The sequence below is a fragment of the Pseudopipra pipra genome, chromosome 16 (assembly GCF_036250125.1).
Source record: "Pseudopipra pipra isolate bDixPip1 chromosome 16, bDixPip1.hap1, whole genome shotgun sequence".
Taxonomy (NCBI): domain Eukaryota; kingdom Metazoa; phylum Chordata; class Aves; order Passeriformes; family Pipridae; genus Pseudopipra; species Pseudopipra pipra.
Window position 1 is genome coordinate 5,650,332 of NC_087564.1, and position 26,499 is coordinate 5,676,830.

A 26,499-nucleotide genomic window follows, 5' to 3' on the forward strand; every position below is an offset into this window, starting at 1 on the left:
CGATCTCACCAGAACACTTTGCTTCAACTTGGTGTGTTTGTCTTCGTCTATTTTTTGATATTTTTACTTTGTGCTCTTGATACCATATAGTCTCCTGTTCTGCTTGTGTTCTCTGATTGCCTGAGGGGAAAAAAAAAAAAAGAGAAATAATTATTTCAGCCTTGGGAGATACAGAGCTACTGGAGAGTCCAGCAAAGGACCTCTGAGGTGACTGAGGGACTGGAGCAGCTCCCGTGGGTAAAGGCTGAGAGAGCTGAGACTGCCCAGCCTTGAGAGGAGCAGGCTCAGAGTGATCTTATCATGTACAGATATCTGAAGGGAGGATGTAAAGAAAGAGCAGTGACACTCTTTTCATTGCTGTTCAGTGACAGGACAAGAGGCACAAACTGAAACACAGGAGGTTCTCTCTGAGCATCAGGAAACACTTTAACACTGTGACGGTGACTGGCACAGGTCACCCAGAGAGGTGGTGGAGTCTCCATCCTTGGAGACATCCAAAAGTTATCTGGTCACAGTCCTGGGCAGCCTGCTTGAGGTGACCCTGCATGAGCAGGAGGGTTGGACAGGATGGCCTTCAGAGGTCCCTTCCAACCTCAGTCATCCTGTGATTTTGTGAGTCTCTGAAATTGCTGTTCAGTGTTTCTATGTCATCTGTGTCAATGGTGCAGGAATAAAAGACTTGGATCTCTCTACTCTTGAACTGAGCCTACTATCCCACTTGTCTTCTCTTTTGTTAGGCTTCAGTTTCTTCAAACTACCTGTGAAAACAAGGCCTAAAAAAGCGTCCTTTGAAAGAACACAGATTTCAGCACTGAACATTGGTCAAGTAAACCAGGACATAATTTAGGTGAGTAATGAAGGACAAAACCAGGTACCACTGTCTGTGTACAAACAGCCTCTGAAGGCAACCTCTGACGTTTATAGTTTTCTTCCTATTGTGAAGGAGTAAATTTTTTTTTTTAATATGATCAATTGTATTGTGGAAACCAACAGTAACACAGAAGGACAAGGACCATTGTCTGCACCTGCCTAGTGCTTCTAAATGAGATATTTTTAGAGAACTAGAATCTAAAATGGCTTGTGTGTCATCCAAGGTCATTGTTTCTGTGTGTTTGCTTGATGCACATAGTGAAGCTACTGTATTAAATACAATTCAGCATAACATCCCTAGTTTAAGATGTAGACAATTATGAAGGTTTAACCAGGGATAATAACTGTGAACCTGGTCCTTTATTACCAGGACCAGCTATGTTGGAAGAATAAATGGAAGGCATAAATGAAATAACCTGTTGCTGGGCAGTTGAAGAACACACTAAATCACCTGGCTAACCAAGAATGAAGATTATGTTTTTGAACTGACAGAAAAAATCATGGTTAAGGTCACTGTGGATTTATTACCCCAGGGAACATTATAATAAACTGGTTTGTCTTTATATTAACTAAAAGAAGCCTCAGTCTTCAGCCAATTCTCTATTGAGGGCACATATATTAGTACTAGAATTAATTAGATCACAATGTTATCTGATCAAATTGATGGAAATATATAGAACTGCATGTTTTCAAAAGAGGCAGTGAAGATTTTGGCAGCACTTCCTTGTTTGGCTTTTAGGAAATTCCACAGCTGGAGAACTTTGTGTTCCAAAGGTAGGATGAGCACAGAGCACAGAGAGGTTTTAGTGGTTTTTTTAATTTATTTCACAAAGCAGATTTTTTGAGAGGAAAGAAATTAAATGTAATGTTGCACCTTCTATTTAGAAATGTCTAGGCTATTCAGTGGATATTAAATGCAAGGATGTATAACATAAAATTCCTGAAAAAAATGAAATATTTTGAAAATATTTAAAACTTATTCAAATGTTTATACTTTAAAAAAACCACTTTCATCAAATTCCATATTTAAATGAAATTTCAATTCCTCTGAAGACCCCATAATTACTGAAAAAATAAGTGAAAACATGCTGTAAGTTCTATTCAAGACTGTATGTCCCCTTCAATGTCATCTGCCTGTGGGTCTCAGCCACTTTGGAAAACCAATGCCCAGATTTATCCCATGTGACTTTAACAGCTTCCCTGATGGGGAAGGAGTCTCTTTGCTGGTATAGCCAGTGCAGAAAGATAAAAAGCTCCAGGGAGGCTCCATCCCCTATGGAAATGCCTTTTCTCTCCATTGTAACAGTGCCAAGGGCCTCCAGTGCTTAGAAAACACATAAACCCATGGTAATCAGGTACCTGAGCAAAGGGCCTGTAGTTTATCCTCCTGGTAACCCTAACACAGACTGTTAAAAGCCTTGGCCATTATAAATAAAGCCATTTTGGTGAAGCATAAAAGGATCTTCACCAAGCCAGGTGATGCTCCAGTCTGACTCAGGAGGCCACTTCCAGTGAAATTCAAGCCAGTCAGTTAATTTACACCATAAAATTGTGTCTTAAAAATTAAATTGAAAGCTGCTGTTTCAGCCTCTCTGGACAGCCATAGAAACAACACAGAAGAAAAGGATTTCATACCAAATTCTTATTTTCTGTCAGCAAATGCATTCAGAATTGCAGGTGAATAATTACAGGCAGATTGAAGAGCTTCATGGATGTTTTGAAGTTATATATATTGCCCACAGATTTTCACCTCAGCGAATCTGAGTGTGTAATAGCCTGTGATGAAGCATGCAGGCCTATCAGTGTCCCTGGAGAGGACTCTGAAGCCATTTTATCTCCTGGACTGATCAGGGTCTATTAAAAGGAGATCCTGCTAAGCCAAGTCCCCAGGAGTTAAATTCCCAGCCAGGGTTTGAAGCTATTCAGGGTGTTACTAATAACAGAAACATCATTATCTGCAGCCAAACTAATTTACATTCTATATTTTGAAATAAGACAGTTGGGATTAGTTAGGGGGGAGAATGGTTCTTCCTCCCAGCCAAAGGGGTGAGCGCTGGAGTAAAGAGGTTTTACCCTAGAGACTTCTTGATTTCTTGTTCTCATGTTTCTTGATTGCCAGCCTACATGGATGACATGCAGTAACAGATTTGAACTTGAAAAAAACCTCTTCTTGAGTGTTTTGACAGCCTTAGAATTCTCTTGTTTAGATTTTAATAATTTAGTAGCAATAGTTGTAAAATCAGTATACTGGAATTTGTGTGTTTTAGTGGGGTCACAGTGCTTTTGATGCAGATGTTAAACAGTGACAGTTCCAGTTCCTACCCTTGAGAACTGTTGCCTCTTTCCACGTGGATGTTGAGCTGTTGACCACAACTCTTTGAGTGCAATTCCCTATCCACTGAGTGTTCCATCTGCCAAATCCATGTGTCTCCAGTTTAGAGATATTTCAAATATCATCCACAGTGAGCTAATATTGCTGAAGAGATTTCAAATACCAGCCAGCCTTTCTGTTCACACCTGAGTGGTTTAAGATATCAGCACTACAGTGGCCTCGTAAATTAGCAGCACATCTTTTCCTTACAGATGTGGCAATGTCATCCAAGGAAGTTGATGACTCAGGCACCAGGAAATGGTCTTCCAGGTAACAAGTGTTCAGCAGATCACAGTGTTCCATTTATAGCACAAAAGATGATCTAAAATGTCACCATTGCTCTGGAGAAAACAAAGCACTGCATTCATCCATAGCTGGAGGCTTTGTCAGTGAGAAAAGAGTTTCCCTTGGTAGCTCAGAGAGTTAAAATTCCTGCTCATCTCTTACAATACACATTGTCTTTAGCAGCTCTATGGCTTTGTGTAATAATATGTGGTAATTTTCTCATGATAGGTATTGGTAATCAGGACTAGAATAGTGGGGGTTTTTGGAATGTTTCAAGGCACACTATGAGTGCTCAGTAATTCTTGCTGCCTCTCTGTGATGATAGTCCTGTTCAACCATCTCAGGAACACAGACACTGAGATAAAGAGAGGGAAAAGAGTTAGTGCAAGGTTCCCTCCATGGCAAACAGACTGGAGTAGAGTACCTCAGTTCTCAGTCTGCTGACCTCCTTATTACAAGATCTGTGATCCTGCAGTGTGCTCAGGTGATACTCTTTTATGTTAAGCTTTACACCAAAGTTTCCTGTGTAAATTCTGCAATATTCCTACAGTGTGCACCTCGAGTGTGGGGACTGTGTCACATGGGAGACTGGAATAGTGTGAAATAACCTGAAACAAAGCAAAAGGAGTAGAGATCAGAATGTTTTCACAAATTTAAGCTTTCTCTGTCCCATTCACTGATGTTTACCTTCCTAGGAGTAAATTTCATGTAAGTTCTGGATGGAGATACATATTTGCACTCTTTTGGGTAGTTAACCACAATAGCTAAGATGGTGGGGAAGCATTGTCTGTTTTACACTTTCTTTGCTAAAGCAACATCTTAATAGTTACATTTAGTGTCCACTTTCACTTAGTGTTACTTCACTACAAGTACATTTTTGGATATGGTGACAAGAAGCTTTCCAGCTGGAATGGAGGGAGAAGAGAGGGGAGCTTTGCTTTTTGTTAGACAGGGACATAATTTCTGAAGTCCCTCGAGCTGCTATTCCTAATTTGGGCCAGAAGCACTTGGGACTCAAAGTGGGTCAGCAGTATGGCTCATCCAACATGCCTAAGAACTGTGCTTGCCCAAGGAGATCACTTAGTGGCAAAGTTTCAGTCTTTCCAGGACACCTAATAAGTGCCCTGTCAATATGGACTGCCTGGGCAAAAAGGAAATGCCTGGCTCTAGGCCCTTGGATTGCTTCATTTCCCCATAATGTTCCCAAAATATCACATACACAGCATTGTCCAGCCTGAGTTCTCATTTTTAAACAGTCTTCACCTCACATTGTCTTCAGTGCCCAGGAGCATTCCGAGCTTCCAAACCTGTACGGATAGACTTCAGAAAAAAGGAGAGAAAAAGAGGGGAATGCATTAGTCAGAGTTTAACAGTTGCTTTCCAGGAAAATGTCATGCTTTTCAAGCTTGAAAGTTTTCCCTGGATACTGAGTCATTTCTGCACGGAGTTATTCTGGGCCGTTGGTCCACGATACAGAGTTGTATTCCCCACATGGTTGCATAACAGAAATAAGTTATGACGAGTTCATTCAGCATCTTGTGGATGATTTCGGAGAGTATGTGACAATAGCCACAGGTCAGGATAGTTGAGAGTCAGGTTACATTATTACAGCTTGCCAGAAACCAGACCGGAGGGCAACATTCAGTGTGGCAAAGCCCATTCTGGAGAGCTTTTCATCACACTTTCCTGTGCCTTATGTGTCTTCTATTCTCACCTTTATGGAACATGGAAGGGAAATTGTTCTAGACAAGTTAAAACCAAGTGCTTGAACTGTAAATAATCCTTTTGTTGGTAACAGATTGGGAAGAATGGTTTAGTTATGTTGGTACTATTGCACCTGGAGGGGCAAAGCAGCCCGATATCCTCCAATGAACAGAAATCTGATTGGGGCTCTATATTTTTATGCTTCAGTCAGAGAGGGAGAATCTTGTGTATAATTTATAAAAAGTCACCTTGAAAGGCAAAACCCCCATAATTCAGAGTTCACAGGCTTGCGTGAGAATAGAAATGAAGCCCCTGCCAAAGCCTTTTTCCTTCATACATCATCGACCCACCTCTGCTCTCCCACATCCCCCCATCTCTGAAGGAAGCCTTTGGATTTCTGACAGTAGAGGCTGTCTTTGAAATATGCCTTTCTTTTTCTCTCCTCACTGTCACTATGTGTTGTCCAGCCTTCAGTCAAGAGAACTGGTTTTAGTTCAGTACCAACATCTGATTTGTGCTAGAGTTGACCAGTTTTCTTCAGTCTTTCCTGGGCATCTCAGAGGCTGAAGGACCTTGCCATTCACTCTCCCAGCTTTTGACACAGAGTTCTTTTGTGTTCAACCCTAAAATATATAAGAACTTGTGTGGAAGATGCTCATCGTGTGAACTGGTGAATACTACACACAGAAAGCACAGAAGTGAGGATTATTGGAAAGACTTATTTTAAAATTGCATTCATTGTACTGTAATTTTCAAATCAAATGATAAAATCTTGGTTAGTGAAACATTCCTCCCCTTTCCCATATATTCTGAACAGCAAAATATTGAAGTAGGTTTCTCAATGGAAACTTGTGAAGAGAAACTGAATTTGATTGATCACATGTTGAAAGTCAGTAACATCTTGCTTAAAATGTGTTCTTTACTGTTTAGATACTTTACATTGATGATGGTCAAACTGTGTGTCCTGTGTACACAGTAACAATGAAATTTTAGTGTGCTTATGTAGGTCTTGATGTCATCTTAGTGATAATGACTAAATTGCAGAGCTCACTCAATAATACAGTGTTCCCTGGTCAAAAATAGATTAGAAATGGCTTTCTCACTGTTTGTGAGTGGAAACTTTTCTGCAGAGTCACTGCACGTGCCTGCATGGCAAATTGCACCCCACGATTTCCCAAATCAGGCATCTGACTGGCTGCACTCTGTTTGTGTTATTCCACATAAAAGTACCTCAAGGAACAGAGTGGTGTCCTTCCTGCTGCCCTTGGAAATTAACTTTCAAAGAGTGATGGTTTGGTACCAATTCCTTGCACTCTGGACTTTTTCTGTACTGGGAATGGCCCGTGGAAAGTAACCCATCAAGGGGGATTTATGAGGAGGCCGAAGGGAAGGTAACTCTGCCCTTCAGTATATGATATATTCATCGTGGGTCTTGTGATAAGAAAGCAGCTGTGCTCACATGCATTATATAATAAAACTGCTCTGGCATCTGTAGTCAGATGATTTCAATCACGTCCAAATTTCCCTTTGTCCTGCAGTTAGAATGGGATTGGTGTTTTGCTTCACTATGATTTAAACCAGCCAGGGAGGCCTCTTTCAAAAGGGTGTTGACATCCATTGAGTCTATTTGACATCGTGGAAATGTTATATAAGATCCTTTATGTGATGGAGGGTCTAGCCCTCCTATGTTAGTGTAGAAAAACAGCTATGATATGGTAATTAAATATTAAAAAAAAAAGGATAAAAAGAAAAATAATTAGGAAAGTTTATTTGTCTTTCAGAATTGCCAAAGTATTAATATAAGCTGCACCTGTTTCTATCCAACATGATCTGAAAAATCTCCTGAAGCATTCTTTTTGAAAAGAATGGCTAAGTTTGTAAAAATCCCCTAGTATACAGTAAAATACCTTTGAAAACCTGTCTGCAGAGCAATATCTTACAGTTTAGTTTGTTGTTTCAAGCTGTTTTCACATAAACTAGAACAACCTCCAGTTACTATGACTCTTGTTTTATAAAGTGTTTTGGTATAATATGATTTTTTAAACTGTTGAATGTAGCTGGGCCTGGAAAAGGCATGCCAAGGGGATCACATCAGGGCACCAACATTACTGCCTAAACACCTTTCTAGCCTGGGCCTCCTGTGGTGACGGGATGAGAGGAAGCCATAAGAGGAGAGGTTGGGGTTGCTTGGTCTGTTCAGCCTGAAGGAGAGGAGAGAAGGGGAGGGGAGACCTTATTGGGGTGTGCAGCTTCCTCATGAGGGAAATGGAGGGGCAGGCACTGATCTCTGCTCTGTGGGGACCAGTGACAGGACCTGAGTTGTGTCAGGGGAGGTTTAGGTTGAATAAAAGGCTTTTCACCCAGAGGGTGGTTGGGCACTGGAACAGGCTCCCCAGGGAAGTGGTCACAGCACCAACCCTGGCATGTTCAAGTGTTCAGATGATTCTCTCAGGCACAGGGTGGGATTTCTGGGGCTGTCCTGTGCAGAGCTGGGAGCTGGACTCAATGATCCTTGTGGGTCCCTTCCAAGTCAGGATATTCTATGGGTCTATGATTCTGAGCTGAGTGTGCAACAGTCTGTGCAGTGTCCTGGGCTGCATTTGCACTTGCCATTTCTATATCATCACTAGATGGTCATGGCAAGATTTTAGGTACTTAGAGAAAAAAGAGTTTGATTCGTTCAGAGAGTGGAACAGTGATTTATGGGAAAGTGCTAAAAGAATAAGAGAAGTGTGATGTGAAGGCAGAGGGAATATTTTTCCTTAGAGGAATGGAAATTGGGAAATGTGGAAAAGCCTTTGACAGTCCCATTATCAGGTTTCTGAATTTCCCAGCTGTTTTAACTGCTGTGCTATAAAATATGACTCCTCTCTACAATCTTGCTTTCATAACTTGAAGCTTATACCATGGCTGTAACAGCAGTGTTACTACTACAGCAGCAAGTAAAATACAGCTGTGGCATGAGCTGAACAGCTCTGAGAGCAAACAGATCAATCTGCAAATGTGGGAATGCTGAGGAATAACACAGAGCTGTGGTTTTGTCACAAGCACTTTGCAAGTGTCAGTGTTCACTTTGGCTGTGAATGGAGCAAATCTAGTATGCAAGAGAGTGTTTTATTACCTGTTGGAAAATGCCACGTGTTTATGCAGCAGGAAGGATTTTCCTTTGAATGAACATTGGTGTTAGGTAGTATTTGCCCTTTTGTAACATCGTCAGATCCAAAGGTCTGGTGAAATGATCTTCCCTGCCAGTTTCCCTCAGAAAATATCTGTCTTGAGGCAGGCACAGGGCCAGGATGTTTAAAGACAAAGGGATGTCTTTTCCAGGCCTTTCCTTGCAGCCCTGCTACCTCCCCATCTGATTTTCTTTACAGATTTGGAGGAGCACCCTCTTCATTTTACCTATGCACTCATGTGAAAGCACACATTTCCTTTCCCTTTATTTGCAGCAGCCAAATACTGTTTTCTTTGTTAAAAGCTTGTCCTTTTGCTGTGCTGAGGGTGTCTCCATTTGTGAGATAGCCTTTCACGTGTGGTGTATTGATTGCAATATCTTAACAAATGAAGCATTATTGTTAAATGTCCATTTTCCTTAAGGTCAAAATATTTCAGTCGTGAGGCAAGGCATCTGCCAATGATTGGCTCGCTGATTTACCCCATATATATTGTTCTTTTTTCCCTGACTAATCTACCTATTCAGTGAACTGAAAAAAATTAATGGAAGCCCTATGCCAAGTTTTCAGTCAAACACACTTGGTTGCAAATATTTTGGCAGCGTGTAGAGGAGGGAGTATTGTAATATCTGTGAAAAATTATATCAAATGTCACTTTCCTTCTGTGAAGCTTCACATAGAATAGATGCTCTTCACAGCAACAGTTAAAAGCCCTTGATCCTGTGCAGTGGACCGTTGCAAGCATAAATAGTCCCAGCCAGCAGTTTTGTGCATGGGAAACTGTTCCTTTTCTAAAGCTTGGGAGTGCACAGTAGTTCACTTTTCAGCCTGCTCTAGTGTTAGCAGCAGGACATTGGGAAAACCCTTTCACAAGATGAGAACAAGAAAACTGCTGAGAGCTCAGAGAGGGTCCTGAATGAGTTTGGTTACATTGCAGCTCTCTTGGCCATCCCTGTGAAGGCAAGGTGAGCCCTTCTGCCTGGGGTAAGGGAGCTGGCTCTGACTGCCACAAATGTTGCCTTTTTGAACAGGTTGTGCCTGAGCCTCTGAAATTATGTCTAAGCATCTGTCTCCACAAACTGGCTGCTCTGTTACTCAGCACAATTAGGAAATGGCAAGAAAGTCCCCAGTGGGATGTATATCATGGCAGCAAACCCAAAAAATGTTGTTCTCCTGTATTTTACCAAGAGATCACATCTTGATCTTTGTCTACAGAGAGATCTTGACAGGCTGGATTGATGGGCTGAGGACAACAGCATGAGGTCCAAGAGGGTGAAGTGCTGGGTCCTGCACTTGGATGACAACAGCACCGTGAAACACCACAGGCTGGGGGAAGAGTGGCTGGAGAGCTGCTCATCAGAAAGGGACCTGGGGGTACTGACTGACAGCAGCTGAACATGAGCCAGTGAGTGCCAATGTGGGCAAGAAGGCCAATGGCATCCTGGGCAGTGTCAGAAACAGTGTGGCCAGCGGGACTAAGGAAGAGATTGTCCCTCTGTACTCGGCACTGGTGAGGCCACACCTCGAGTCCTGTGTCCAGTTTTGAGCCCTTCACTTCAAGAAAGACCTTGAGGTGCTGGAGTGTGTCCAGAGAAGGGCAACAGAGCTGGGGAAGGGTCTGAAAAACTTGCCTTATGAGAAGCAGCTGAGGGAGCTGAGTTAGTTTAGCTCAGGGAAAAAGAGGCTCAGGGGGGACATCATTGCTCTCCACAACTCCCTGAAGGAAGATGGGGGTCAATCTCTTCTGTTATGTTCTCAAGTGAAAGGACCAAAGGAAACGCTTTATATTTCACCAGGGGAGGTTCAGATTAGATATTTGAATTTTTTTTTTCAGTGAAAGATTGGTCAGGCATTGGAATAAGTTGCCCAGAGAGGTGGTGCCGTCACTGTCTCTGGAAGTGTGCAAGAGGCATCTGGATGTGTGGGGATGTGGTTTAAGGGTGATTATGGTGTTGGTGCTGGGTTGATGGTTGAACTAGATGATCTTGAAGGTCTCTTCCAACCTTGATGATTCTATGGTGTATCCAGAGAATAAGAGAAATGTAACTTTTGCCCAGTACTTCTTTAGTCTTCTGTTTTGTTTACAAGTGAGAGTGATTTAGAGCTGAATGAATAAGGGACAGTAGTATTTCCCAAAGAGTTTAGGCATAAAACCATAAAATTTAACAAATAAATTTTTCACTGAATATATTTGTGAATTATTTAGCCAGCTCTAGATTCTGAATGAATACAGCCTGATGCAAAACTCAGGGGAGTCAGTACCTTCCTAAAGACTTCAGAATGTTTTGGATCAGCAAAAAGAAAATTGACAAATGATTTATCTGAAAACGATTCCATAAGATCTTGAGTTGTTCTCCTTTTGTGATGTGTACAAATTGCATTCAGCTGGTGCCAAACACATTTTGTAAAGTGTATCGACTGTTCAAAGACAGTTTGTAAACAGAAAATTTTAGCCTTTCCACTTGTTGTGTGGGTGTAACTTTTGGGCAAATCACATTTTGGCGAAAGCTGACATTTTTAAGGGGTAAGAAATTAAAATTAAATCTATCATATCAAATGGGATTAAAAAATTAATTTTTAACAAGGAACAGAAACTTAAAAAAGCTTGAAATTCTTTATGATCCTTGAGGAGACTGATTTATTGAGTTTCATAATTAATAGCAATAAAACACACCTTGGTGAAAGAATTTATTATTTTTTGTAAGATTACAAATTTGATAAAACAGGAAAGGTGACATCAGTTGGGGCATATGAATGCAGATGTCTTATGGGTTTAAAAAGTAGACAAACACAAGATAAAATATACAATAAAACATCTTCAAAAGTGTATCTTTTTCTACCGTAGCCCTGCAGTTCAAGGACAAATGAATTAACAGCAATCCCATGACCTTTTCTTCATGAAAATGTCTGACTGGCTGATCACAAGGTCTCACGTGAGGTCTAATTTATGAGTCTGATGGCAAAAACCAAGAATTGCTAGCATTTGTCATTTTATTGGCTATGTAACTTTAAATGCTTCTTTCCTGAGAGGCTTCTGTGTAATGACTGAGCAATCACTGATGGGGTTCAGACTTTAGAGTTGCTCTAAGATTTTTGGTTGCCTCACCTGAAAAAGGCTTTTTGCCTTTGTGCTAATGAGAATTTATTTCAAGAGCTTGAACAGCTCATTTATTTTGCTAGATGAGAGGACATGTTTTTATTATTTTAAGGAAAACTGAACTGATGCACCAACAGAACAGCTTAATTTTACTTGTTCCAGTGGGACTGTGATGTTCTCTGTTGATCACAGCTCAACCCCAGGTCTATGTGCTTTTTGTGAAATGTTGTTCACATATAAGATGTTCTGAACTATATTCTCTCACATCAATTAGCTTGTTTACAAGAGCTGGTAATTGCATTTGTCCGTGGAAACTTATGGATCAGAGCACAATTTCAGGCAATTAAGTTCTGGTTTTGAAACTCACTGAATTATATAACCTGAAGTTCCTTTCTCTTCTGATTTTCATGGATTAATTGACTTATCATACTTTAATCTTAAAGTAAAACTGTATGTATAATATAGTCATACTTACAACTCTTTTGGTTGTGTTGTGACTACTTATTTAATTCTTAAGTATTCATTCAGATAAGTCAGGATATATAATGTTGAGATGAATGATTAGATGTTACATGTACAGCTTGCTACCAATTTTAGAATAAGTGGGAAAGTATAGGATTTTAGAATTTAGGTTTTACAATTTGAAAAATTGTTCCGTTTTTGTTCTGGTTTTGTTCTCTTCAGGGTCTCAGCTGTATACACATTGTTTTTTGGTAGCAGTTGAGGACCTTGCAGCTTGGCTTCTCATCATAGGAGTTACCATGCTGGAACTGTGGCTCAACCCTCCATGTTGACCAATACAACTGGGCAGGTATGTTCAAATGCTGATGCATCTGGTGCCCCAGAAGATGATGGGAAAAAAACCTAGATCTTCCTAAGGCCACAAGTCATGTTTCACGTGTCCAAGATCAAACCAGAAATCCTTGAACAGCTATAAAGGCAACAGCTTTTACACACCATTGCACAACTCACGGACTGGATAGGAAATGTTAACGTTCCTGGGAGTTTGGCATGAAAAAGAGCAGGAAATATTTTGCCACTGCCTTTGTCCATACCCTGTGTCAAAGGCTTTAAGTCAGTGCTTTCAGCCAGTCTCTTGTTCAGCATAATGCACTTTAGCAAAGTGTAGAATATGAAACCCCAACAAATGTTGTTTGGTTGATTGTGACTTAGATTGTTTAATAGTGTGCACAGAATCTGTAAGAAGAAACAGAGTACACTGTTGAATATCAAAGGGTCTGAATCATACCCTTGCTCAGGGAATCACCCAGACAGGACACAAACATTCTTTGAGGACATGGGCACTCTCCTCAGTACAGTAAAGGTACATTTAGACTAGATACAAGGAAGAAGTTTTTTACAATGAGGGTTGTAAAACACCTTTAGAGATTGTCTGGAGAGGTGGTGGATGCCCCATCCCTGGAAGCATTCAAAGCCAAGCTGGACAGGACTCTGAGCAACCCAATGTGGTTGAAGATGATTTTTAAAGGTCCCTTCCAGCCCAAAGCATTCTATGATTAACCCAGTGTTCTCTCTCTGCTGGTGGCTAGCAGCTGACACCTTCAGAATCAGGTGAGAAAGATCTCTCAGCTGACAGGATCACACTGCCATACAGTATTAAATGTTTTTGGTGGCTGAAGAGGTCAAAAAAGTCTCAGGACTTCTACTGTGTTTGTGCACGCCCAAAGCTATCAGGAGGTTTAGGGAGATGAGCTCAGACCTACTGGTACAGTGGGCAGCAGATCTGCATCTTCCTCAGCTGTGTCTGGGATTGTGCAGCCACACAGCATGGAAGAGACTGTTGTCAGAGCCCAGCCATTCTTGGGAAACCCATTTGTGTCTTCAGGTGGGGTAGGAATGCCTGGACAGCCTTGTAGAGGTCACTGGTAGGATGAGTGAGCTTTTCAGAAAGACAACACTGTTAATATGGAAATGCCTCCCACTGCTGGGTATCAACGGGGTTATATAAGAAGAGTGTGATGTGTGGTTAATTACAGGAGGCCGTTTTCCCTGCATATTACTAGAAGCAGGACTGAAAGGAAGGTCCAACATATCTGATGACAGAGATCATTTAACTCATTTCTCTGGGGAATCAGAGGGGATACCGGCAATTTTCTCTGTTTCAGCTTTTGCAGTTACTGTTTAGGGAAACACCATCTCCTCTTTGCCTGTGTTTGGATACTATTATATGGGTGGTGTTTGTGGGTAATCATGCCTCAAGGACAGAGTTACATTGCCTGGTGGAAGGATATGTTGCCATGTGAGATATCTCAAGTTTGGTGTGTCTGGTTTTTTGTTTTAGTCTCACTTTCTCACACACTGTCATTCAGCCTCAGGAGAGGCATGGTATTACATTTAAACTGCAGATTTACACAGCAGCAATTTGTCAGTTAACCTAAAAGAAGCAGGTGTGATGCTTCAGCTCATAACAAGGATGTGATTCCTGGCTGAACAAAGCCTGACGTGCTTCTAACTGGCTTGTTTACACCACCAGCGCTGCTGTTTCAGCAGCCTCGCTCTCCAGTAGCTCATATTAATTGGGAACTGCAGCCAGGAGGAATCCAGTGTCCCTGTAAATTGCTGGTTGCTGAATGATGCATGTGACACTGAATCACACCTTACATGTGGTCGAGTAAGAAACACAGCGCTTGGCACACAGAGCTGTCGCTCCTGCAGCTCCAGGACAGGGAATATCTCCCATAAAACACGGCACTCCTTTTTGTCTCTGGGGGTTTCTGAGAAGGAACTGGGGATGCTGTGACTGACGAGCAGCAGTGGCACAGACGTGCACTGCAGTAAGCACAGCACTGTCAGCCGGTCACCAGCTCTGTGTGCGAACTATGAATGGTAACGTGGTAAAGCCAAACAACTCTCCTCGTTAACAAAAGCTCTTGGCCCATCTGTTTGCTCTCTCCACTTCATGCCTTTGTATCTGTTTCCCTGCTTTTTTTGCCTCCCTGTCACCTCTGGCACTTGTCCTTTTCAGCCACCTTAAAGTGCTACCTCATCATCAAACTCAGTCTTTCAGGTATTCTCCTTCATGCTTTCATTGCCTTTTTTTTTATTACAATGCCAGTCTTTGGCCTTCTCCTGGCTTCTGACTCAGTGTTCATTTTTAGCTCTCTTTTCATTCTCCTCCGAGTGTTAAATCTCTGGTCCATCTTTCAGAGCCCTTAAATCCACACTTCTGTCACTTTTATGCTTCTGAAATCCCAACCTGAAGTTTGTCATCTCTTTTTGACTTTTTTTGTCTTCTAAGTTTTATTCTTCTATCATCCTCAAACAATAGCAGAAAAACTTGCTCTTAAGCCTTTTATCCCAAATTTAATTCTTCTTGAATAACTTTCATATCCTTAAAACTAATCTGAGGTCCACTATAGTCTTTCTCACTAGCTCTGGGTATTTCACTGTTGTGACACTCTTCTTATTCCTCTTGCCCCATCTATTACTCCTCTCTTTTGAGACTGAAGTCAAAATGGAACACTCATTTCATGAACTTAGTGGCTTTTGATCAGCCCTCCTCCCTGTGTCCACAGAGATCCTCTTTCCCAGTCTGTTGCAAATGTCACATCTGCATCTTATCTCTCTTAGACAATAAGAGGAGGGAAAGTGTTGCTTCGTATTTGTTGAGCCTTGTGTACCTCTCCAGACTATACAAGAAAATCTCATATTTATCTATTATTAATAGGATTGAATCTCCAATCCTGTTGGCTCATCTCAATATAAATGCAACAGAAAAATGCTCAATATATTTGCTTTGCCAGGAAGTGAAAATTAATGTTTTATTTCTTTTATTGAATACATAATGTTTTGCAGGACTCCCATCCTTGGAGATTTAGAGACATTGCGTTAATTACTACCTTAGCCCTATTCCCTTCCATCCTCCAAATGAACTAAAGGAGAATCACTGACGTGCTCCTGCTGTTTCTGATTAAACAAATCCTTTGAGAATTTATTTCAATCTCAAATGAATTTCTGAAGTTCACAGTTAGTTCTGAGAGTGCTTTTTTTGTCCTCACATTTGCTTGGATAAATGTGTCCCCCCCAGTGCAGGCTTGCAAACTTGTGGTAGCCTTTTTGAGGATGGTAAGAGAGCAGTTGTAAGTCTCCAGCTGTTGCAACTTCTTTCTCTAGCTCTCTTTTTATTTTGGCCTCTTTAATAGCTATTGTTAACATCTTTATCAGATCAGGAATGTCATTCCAGTAAGTTCTCCACATATTCCTCTTTGACTGCTCTGCCACGTTAATCTGTTTTCTGTAAACAAAGATGACTGGAAGCCATCTACCCACTCCGTGCAGCACTCCAGGGTCTTTGAAACACTTTGGGGAGCGTATTTATTTAAACATTACCAGAAATGCAAAATGAATGTCAGCCTTTTCACAGAATAGCCTTGAGTAGGTTCATTTTATGAAAAGCTCTCTGTGAAATCTCACTACTTGCTAAGAGAACAGCAAAGTGTTTTCTGGGGAAAGGAGACAGCAGATAGGGAGTCATCAAACACTAGGAAATTAATCATGACTGGATTTCCCTAATTAATCAACATTTCAAATATATTAATGTTCTCGCACAATTTCTGTAAACCTTTTTTTTTTTTTTTTTTTTTTTTGCAGTCACTTTGATTCAGAGCCCTTTGGTGCCAATAAGACTTGTAATCTATGAATACAAGATGACTCTTCATAGAAAAAAAAAAGCAGCTATTACAGGAAAGGGAAGAGTTATGCCAGGAAAATTACTTATTACAATTTTCCTACCTTTTCTGCAGCAGAATGTTTAAACTTTTAAGCCTATTATTCATTATTGGACTGGTGGATGGGTTCAATATCTCATTGATTAGAAAGTCAGCAACATATTTACCAGGGAAAATGACATAGTACAGCTACTAAATATATGTCATGCCATCCTAAAGACTGCAAGGTTAGCAGACTATTTATTTATTTACTCTTAGCAGACTATTTACTTTAATATGTTTTTAACATATTACTGAAAGAATCACAGAGTGTGTTTCAGGTCTTAGACTTCAAGGTTATTTACTCTTTTTATACAAAGTCATGCTAGATGTAAAACCAAAGCAGTAACCAAACCAGCAGAAATCAAGCCCAGGACTCTCCTGTTCCCTGCAAATTAAACTCTAGGACCACTTTTACCTTTCTGCAGGCTCTGAGTTTCCTGGCCTCTAAATTTCTGTAGGACATGGAGGTTTGAATTCCCTCAGGCTACGAAAGCCCTGAAACCCCTACTTTCAACTTCTTGTCCAAGTGCTTTGGCTTCCAGACACTGCAGCCCTGTATTCCTCTGCTGTTTTTAGGAAAATATTCCTGATGAATTCCTGGTTCTTAGAATGCTGGTGCCTCATTTGGGGGTTAGGTCTGCTTGTAAGAGGTGCCTCCCTTCACACACTGGCTTGTGAAAGAGTGAAGATTTAGTACACAACTGGCGACAGTGCTTTGCTCAGGGAACTTTGCCTTTCTTCTACTCTATTCAAAGCTGAGAAAACTTAGTCACTTGCTCATATTCTTGGCTATTAGAGGAGGGAGAAACAAGGGCAACACAGAGTGATTAAAGGAAAGAAAGCCAGTGGGACAGTCTTAGCCACACTGCTGGCTTTAAATGTACGGATCTGTCCCACTTAAATCAAAGTTAATCAGAGGCTGAGAATTTTTGTGACAGGGGAAAAATTAAACATTCACTTGAATGTTTTCCTAAATTAAAACACTGACTGTGTTTCTCTTCAGCTGAAGATGGACCTCTTGGAGGAAGCCAAATATTAGACTGTTTATAGTGGAATGTTTAATGAGGTTGAATGTCATCACAGATAAAACAGCACAAATTAGGATCAGGGACAAATCTGAGGATATATTCTAATGATGCCAATTTTATGCCCCAAAACAAGGCGCGGAGAAACTGCTCAGAGACAGAATTTCAGTCTATAAGCAGGAGGTATTTATTTCACGGCCGGGGAGCAGCCAGGTCGCCCTGGACAAACTGCTCCAACTCAAGAAACACACAATCCAACTTTTATACACGTTTTGCCAAGCAATTACATCATATATTATGAATATTCATTACATTGCAACATCTACTTTTAATATTCATAACAGGTGGAGTTGAGGCGGAGTTAGAGGCGTGGTCCTTAATTTGGGGAGAACTTCGGTGGGAGTTCCGGTCTTCCTTCATCATGATCCTCATGTCCTTTTCATCATCATCCTCCTAAACTTTTGAACCTTCCCTAATTTGGGTAGCTTCCTTATGAATTTGGCAGAGAGTTTCGGTATTTGGCACCAATACCTAATTTCTTGGCATGTCCCTCTCTTTATCTCTTTGGTTTCCTCCCTATATGTCTCTTTTTGTGTGTACTAGCATTTTCTGTTCATGTTTATGTTCTCCTGTGTCAGAGCGACCTGTACCTCAGTGAATTTATTGTCTCCGCTTTCGTAATGCTAGATTCTATGTGCCTTGCTAAAGCTTGCTTCTACATTTTGTGCTTAACTCTTTATATTGCTTAAGTTCGCTTTTCAGGTGTTACCTGGCTTCATTTCCCCCCTTTTCTTAGAACTTACGAATTCCTTCGTCAAGTTCTAATCCTAAAGGTCGCTGATATGCTTTTATCATTGCCCAGATCATTTGGGTTCTCTTGACCATGGACCTTAACTTACACCACAGGCATATGTTCATGAGGGTTAACAAGAGCATGCCTATAGCTATAATCAATATGGGGTGTACTAGGTAGTGAAAGACTTGAGTTGCTGTTGGAGAGTACCCTGTGAAAATGTCCCACCAGTGATGTTGACCTACTTGTGCAACTTTCGTCAAGATATTCTTTATACCTTCTGAATTATGCTCTACTTGCCACACCATGCGTTGGGTCGTTTGATTCACCTTTTGAACTAACTCTCTTACTTCAGGATGCATAAGCATTTCTTTGAGAAGCTTAGTATCCATACCTATCTGTAGTTTGGGTACTTCATGATACAAAGTGTACTCAGCTTCGATTAACTGCTGTGTGGTTATGGGTGCAGTATAGCTAAAGTCACAACCTACAATTTTGGTGAAGTTACATATACAAAAGTTAGTATCATTAGTCACTTCAAGACAATTATCTATAACCACATCAACACAAGGGGTTCTAATACAAGCGCATCCATTTCCTATATAGAATACTTGTGATCGGGTTCTATTGTGCGGAAGCATTTCAAAAGTGCATATACTGTCTTCAGCATCTAAGCATAAGTCTTCAGCTTCTACTATGGCATTTTCACAAATATAACCTAATTGTCCTTTAGGAATACATGCTTCTGTGCTAATTGATTGCCACTTGTTCTTAGTGTTGTCATAGTTTGCCCAGACATTATGATCTACAGGTCTGACAATGACATCTTGATGTATAGTTCCTAATGTTAGAATGGGGAAGATAGCTCTCTCTTCTGCAGTGCTGATGGTGAGGACATAGGCCTCAACATGTTCTTGTTGTGGATCATAGGTAAAATTAACTAATTGCCACCAAGCTTGGTGGTCTATTTCAAATCGTGTAGTGGAACTATCCCTTAATATTGTTTCTCTTATTTCTTGAGGTAGTATGCCTGACATTCCTTCTCTTAATATTCCCGCTGCTACCGACTGTATCCATTGTTGTGTTTGAACGCACTGGATAGCAAGTGCAACTTCTTTGCTAATATCTCCAGCGTAATCAGCAATTTTGACAAAATCTTCAGCGGTGTGGTCAGCTACTAGAGCCATCAATCTAACTACTAAGGATTGTGTTTCTGCTAAAGTTAGCATAGATGAGCTTAAAGGTACTTTAAGCTTACCTAGATTGGAAGTGACGGTACTCAACTTATTTAGTAATACCTCTTGGTCTATGGTGTTCATTATACCAAACCCTGTGCCAACCCATCCACTTATATCTCTTTGTGTTCGTTTGTGAAGTGACTTAGTCGCTAACCAGGCATTCCAGCCTTTGAGGCTTTGCTTTACGAACGGCTGGCAATCTTCTTGTAAGTGTGTAATGTCTGTCTGAATGTTCATCTGTACCTTCTTTAGAGAATATGTAGGATCTAGTAGTAACTTCAACTCATTTGACTGTCTTATTACTTGAGGTCCTATCAAAGTGAAATTATGTATTCTTCTACATTCTACTTGTGGAGTGATTTCACGAGATGGGTTCACAATTGGGTCTTTGGCTAGTGAAATTCTTTTTATAACGGTGTAATTACCTGGAGGGTTTCCTTCCCTATTACAGGTGAATGTCACTGAGTGATTTAACTCGAATAGAATTTCACATTGTGCTCTGCCCCCTTCAAAACTATCCCACTGACATGAGATTGGTCCCGTCCGTTGAATCCAAACAATGGGCTGGCCTCTTTTTACTTGGCTATAAGTGATTAAATCCTGTTTAGATTCATCTGGCCAGAATTTAATTATTAGTGTTAGTTTATCTGTTTTTCCTATTAGTCTCTCAACTTCTCGACACCCTATTTGAAATTGGTCTCCCTTTTGTGCTATGAGATAGCCTTGGTCTGGCGTGTAAGGTTGCTTGTTATGTAAAATATAAACCTCCATTTCTGGGAAATCACCGGAATCACCGACATGTACTTCTATGTAAGCATTAGACCACGGTCCTTCAGAAGTAGAGCTTTGGGATAAAACTATACTTATCAGAAGTCCAATGATTAATGTTGAAAGAGCCGGATTCATGATGCCAGGTCTTCTTGCTTATCTTCTGGAGCTTTCTTGACTCGAGAGTAGTGAATCCATGTAGGTCGTCCCTTGATCCTAACCGCGGTGAAGGTGGTCAGCAGCACTTGGAAAGGTCCCTCCCATTTTTCTTGTAGGGGTTTTCCTAGAAGATTCTTAACATACACCCAATCACCGGGGTTAAACGGATGCAATTTACAGTCAGGTTGCTTGGGCTGGTGTTCTATTACTACTGCAGCATTTTTATCAAAATGTTTTCCTACAGCAATTACATAATCATATATATATTGATTGCCTATTTGGTCTACAGCATCACTATTTACAACTTGCATAGCATAAGGTCTACCGTACAGAATTTCAAACGGGCTCAACTTTTCTTTCGACCGAGGTTTGACCCTCAATCTAATCAGAGCAATAGGCAGAGCTTGATACCATTGTAAGTTAGTTTCTTGACATATTTTAGCAATTTGTTGTTTGATGAGATGATTCATCTTTTCTACTTGCCCACTAGCTTGTGGTCTGTAGGGCGTATGTAATTGCCATTTAATTTGCAATGCTTTGCTTATTGCTCTCACAACTTTTGCCCAGAAATGTGTACCTCTGTCTGAGGATATACTCTTTGGTATTCCAAATCGTGGTATAATTTCGTTTAGCAAAACTTTAGTTACTTCTCTCTCCTTGTTTGTTCTGCAGGGAAATGCTTCAGGCCACCCAGAAAATGTATCAGTTAGTACCAATAGGTACCTATACCCCCCTTTTCTTGGGAGTTCAGAGAAATCAATCTGCCATACTTCACCTGGGAATTTACCTCGATTTATTGCTCCCTGATGTATCTTGGTCCCTGTATTTGGGTTATTCTTCAGGCATCGTTCGCATTGGGTTGTAACTTGTTTTACAGTAGTAAATAATTTTGGCCCTGCTATTCTAGTTTGCAAATACTGGTAAAGCGGGTCTAAACTCCAATGTGTTTTCTCATGTTCTGTTTTCACAAATTGCCACATTAACTTCTCTGGTATTATTAATTGTCCTGTTTCTAATTGACCCCATCCATTGTCTAATAATTTGCCCTTGTTCTTTTGAATCCATCTATGATCTGAGTCCTGGTAATCTGGTTGGAAGTCGGTATTTAGCTCTTCTGGTATTAGAGCTGTTATAACCACTTCCTTGGTTCTTGCAGCAGCTAATTTAGCTTCTGCATCTGCTTTCCTATTTCCTATCTCTGGAACAGTGTTACCTTTTAGGTGTCCTTTGCAATGCATTATGGCCACTTGTGCTGGGAGTTGGACTGCTTCTAACAATCGTAGAATTTCTTCTGCGTGTTTGACTGTTTTCCCTTGGGCGGTTAGCAGTCCCCTTTCTTTCCAAATTGCTCCATGAGCATGTACGACGGAGAAGGCATACTTAGAGTCTGTCCAGATGTTAATTCGTATGCTTTCTGCCAATTCTAGAGCTCGGGTAAGAGCTATTAATTCTGCTTTTTGGGCTGAGGTCCCTGCAGGTAAAGGATTTGATTCGATTACCTCTTCCGTTGTGGTCACTGCATAGCCTGCCATCCTTACTCCTTGCTTCACGAAGCTACTGCCGTCCGAGAACCAGTTGTCTGCATCTTCTAATGGCTCTTCTTTGAGATCCGGGCGACTGGAGTAGACTGCTTCGATGGTTTCTAGGCAGTCATGCTCTGTTGGTTCTGCTGACATTCTTCCTTCTAGAAATGAGGCTGTCATTCCCAGAAAGGCTCGTAGATCTCTCATCGTCTCTGGTCTGGGCATCTGGCAAATGGCTTCTTTCCTCGCTGTTCCTAGGGATCGTTGTCCTCTGGAGATCTCATATCCCAGGTATACTACCTTTTCTTGCACTAGCTGCGCTTTCTGTTGAGAGACTCGATATCCACTTAAACCCAAGAAATTCAACAAAGAAATAGTCTATTTAACACACTCTTCTTCTGTCCCAGTTGTTATTAGCAGATCATCTGCATATCGTAGAAGAGTACCATCTCTCTGTGGCCTTTGACCTTGAGGTAAAACTGTCCAGGTTAATTGAGTAACTCTCATTCTAAAAATTTCTCTATTATCAGTTTGATTCCCTTTCTTATCTTTTAGCTTCAGTGGGTATTATTTTCTGATTACTGGTTTTATACAACTGATAGTCAGGCTCAAAGCTATTATCAGTTGTTCCTCGCTTACTTGGAATTCAAGTTTATTTTTGTTGAATTATTCGACAAATAAATCCTTACCTAGTAGAAAACTTGGAAAATTGGGCAGATAAAAATCTATAATCTTTTATTTGTTTCTCAATTTTATGCTTAAGAGGTTTTAGAAAATAAGGTTTTTTTTTCTGGTTGGCCTGTCGCTCCCACAGCTTGTACAAATTTGTCACTTTTGGCATTAGTTCCTGATTCAAAACTAAAATATAACTCCTGTGTTGATTAAAAACTCTAATTCTTTTTCACCCTCCCCTAGCTCCATTTTAACTAGTGGGTCTGCTAGGGAATGATTCACCGGTCCTCCTCAGTCACTGCTCCGATGTGTAACAGCAGTGTTTGCAAGCCTTTCTCCGAGCTGGGGGCAGTCTCGTCTCCAATGGCCTAACTGGAAGCAATTGGAGCATTGATCCGGTCCTACTCTGATGGGTTGGGGCTTGAATCCCCCTCTCCCTCTCATAGGGTAACCACGACCTCTACCCCTGGCACTTGTGTCTTGAAATTTTGTATTTTGGGCTGCCACTGCTACTGCTACGATCCGAGCAACTCTTTTATCTTCCCTCTTTCTCTCTTCCTTTTCTCTATTGTTATATACCTCCCAGGCTTTGTTCATCAACGTCTCTAGATCTTTATTTGCTGGATGCTCAAGTTTCTGTAATTTCTTTCTAATATCTGGAGTGCACTGCCCCATTACTAGCCCTAGCAGTTGTTGTCTCCCTTCTTCCGATGCTGGGTCTAAGGGTGTGTATTGTCTCATGGCGGTTCTAAGTCTGTCTAGAAATTCTGAGGGACTTTCATCCTTTCCCTGTCTAACATCATACAAAGCTGCCCAGTTAATGGCTTTAGGTATTGCTTTCCGCAGACCTAATGCTATTAGCTTCCTATATTGTACCAGCAGCTTATAATGATTGGGGTTATTTGGATCCCACTCTGGATTTTTACTTGGGAATACAACTTCCAATTCTTCGGGCAATACGGCGGCACTATCTTTTCCTGTTTTCAATACTAGCTCTACATTTACTCCACATTCTCTCTGCCACTCCGGTTTGTTCCTCAGTGTAAAAAACATGTCACAATAAATCACTTCATCCCACTTTCCTAATCGACGAAGGAACAACATAAGCTGTAAAATAGTATTATAATTTATTGTCCCTTCAGGTGGCCATTTCTCGTCATCATCTAGTTTGTACAAAGGCCACCATTGAGTGCAGTATTTTAGGAGTGTTTTCTTGCTTATGTTTCCTCCTGGGGCTCCCCCTAGATCTCTCCAATGCTTTAGGATACACCCCAGGGGGGTTTTCATATTTATGTCCTTACTTTGCTGGCTTCCCATTATTATCGTAGGGCCTGGTGATGTAGTGATGGATAAGGCTTGTGAGAGGTAGGGGCTTATCAGACAAACCTATAGGGTGCTCTTCCAGATTTTTCTACTATCTGTGCGTCAGTAATATACCAGCTAATCTGGGGATCGTGTTCCCAAACGGGTGTCCAACCAAGAAACTCTTCTAATACTAGAGGATCGTATCCCAACCTCCCACTCTCCTTTTCTATTTTTCTTATGAATCCCTTTACATGATATTCTATTATGTCAAGCAATTCTTGTCTCTGAATCCGTGCTTCTATGTCCAATTGGGCTAGGCTTCCACTAATGTATTCACACTGTGTAGCTTTCGGTATGTCAGTAAATTCTACTTTAAATCGCAATACTTTCCTTATCCTATTCCACCGTCTTAGAGTATTTATGATTCTGCCCCAATACTTCATGTACGCAATCTCCAATCGCTTCGTCCGTTTCTGGCCTGGCTCCTCGCGGAGAACAGGAACCGCAGAGCGGGACTCCCACTCGCCCCGCAGCAGAGCCGCGTCTCAATCACACTCACATTCACACTTGCACACTTGATATAGGAGAACTTTCCTACCTTCTGGTTTCTATCTGAGCAATCTGCGTTACCAAGCAAGGTCGCGAGATGGCGCCGCAGACCGAGAGATATGGCTTTGCTGTCGGCTGTCCGATTTATGTTACCACAAACTCACAGGATGTTGCTGCAACTATAAAACACACTTCTTACAGAAAATGCAACCAAGATGTTACAAATACCTGTCTATGAGTGTGGCAACAATAAAATCTCACCCACTTAGTTTCTGCCAAATCTTGATTTGACCAACAGCGTATACAGTAGAAGGTAAGGGTACGATTGAGCGCTATTTCTTGTGTTCCTCTTGGACCCAGAATATATTTACCACAATTGTTACACAAAGCTCTAACATACAGTGAACAATAACAGAAAGGACAGATTTTAATCCTAGGATTTATACGTGCCGGCAAGAGCTTATTCACTTTTATAGAACTGAGATTGCAATCATTTCCCATATAGAGTTAAAAGGACGTCTCAGGAACTATACCATATATGAAAAACACAACATCTAATTTTTTACAACAGACAAACAAACTGCTGCAAGCAATGAAATCGTAAATGAGACTCTCTCTCAGTACCTAAACAGCTTATTTTAGTTTCGTTTTACTCGTTGACAAAAACCAGAACATTTAGCAAGAGAAACCGCATTCCAAGAATTCTTTGCTAGTACTAGGAGCTTTCTGGGTCCTAAAGCTCCTAGAAACTCTCAAACAGCCTCGGAAGAATTAAAAATGGTTAATTTTCTGAATCGAGCACAGTTTCCAATGCATTACCAGACAATATCTTACACAAAACAAACAAACAAACAAAGAATGATCAGGGTAAATTAGAGCAAGAACATTTGCAAACAGGACACAGAAACATAAAGGGTGAACACAGCATTACAAAGAAAAGACAATTTTACACTGCAGTGTCGGGACTCTAACCCGTTTAGGGACTCTAACCCTTTCTTGGCAGGACTCTAACCTGCAACTTTCAATACCTGGGACTCTAACCCAGCTTTAGGGCTAATGCTGAGGCGTCCCTCAGCTCCCTTTTGGGCGATAGCGTCCTATCCCCACCAACTTAATTACTTTCCTTTATAAACTGCAGTTCAAAACATAAATACCTCTTAATTTGAAGCAAGAGGTTCTTGTCCACCGTTGCGCAGATCCAAGGGGTCTGGGAGACTCTGCCGACAAAAATTCAGTCGGGGGGCCCTGAGAGCGTCCCGGCCCCTTGGGTCCTGGCTCAGGAAGACCCTCCTCTCCTGCCTGGCTCGCCAAATTGATGCCAATTTTATGCCCCAAAACAAGGCGCGGAGAAACTGCTCAGAGACAGAATTTCAGTCTATAAGCAGGAGGTATTTATTTCACGGCCGGGGAGCAGCCAGGTCGCCCTGGACAAACTGCTCCAACTCAAGAAACACACAATCCAACTTTTATACACGTTTTGCCAAGCAATTACATCATATATTATGAATATTCATTACATTGCAACATCTACTTTTAATATTCATAACAGGTGGAGTTGAGGCGGAGTTAGAGGCGTGGTCCTTAATTTGGGGAGAACTTCGGTGGGAGTTCCGGTCTTCCTTCATCATGATCCTCATGTCCTTTTCATCATCATCCTCCTAAACTTTTGAACCTTCCCTAATTTGGGTAGCTTCCTTATGAATTTGGCAGAGAGTTTCGGTATTTGGCACCAATACCTAATTTCTTGGCATGTCCCTCTCTTTATCTCTTTGGTTTCCTCCCCATATGTCTCTTTTTGTGTGTACTAGCATTTTCTGTTCATGTTTATGTTCTCCTGTGTCAGAGCGACCTGTACCTCAGTGAATTTATTGTCTCCGCTTTCGTAATGCTAGATTCTATGTGCCTTGCTAAAGCTTGCTTCTACATTTTGTGCTTAACTCTTTATATTGCTTAAGTTCGCTTTTCAGGTGTTACCTGGCTTCACTAATTTTTCACTTACACTACAGTTATATTTTGCTTTTACAAAACCTTGTGAACTTCTGGTAGTGATTTCTAATAGTGATTAATAGCAGTTAATGTAACAGCTGTACATTAGTAAATAATTAGCCTGTATAGAAGTTAACCATAATTTTCATATAATAAGATGTGATTGTAATGAGTTTTTCTACCCATCCTCATTATTTTATGATTTGGTAACTGCTTGCTGTAAGTTACTTCCCAAAGTGTATGTATTAAAT

At 40.9% G+C, this 26,499-nt stretch overlaps 1 long non-coding RNA gene across 1 annotated transcript in view; it reads left to right on the top strand.

The window, feature by feature from the left end:
* The window catches only part of LOC135423014 (uncharacterized), a 137,950-nt gene that overhangs the window by 45,566 nt on the left and 65,885 nt on the right, over positions 1-26,499 (top strand). The window contains exons 5-6 of the long non-coding RNA XR_010434678.1: positions 738-847; positions 12,185-12,311. This is a non-coding gene — a long non-coding RNA (uncharacterized LOC135423014). The remainder of the gene's footprint in view (positions 1-737; positions 848-12,184; positions 12,312-26,499) is intronic.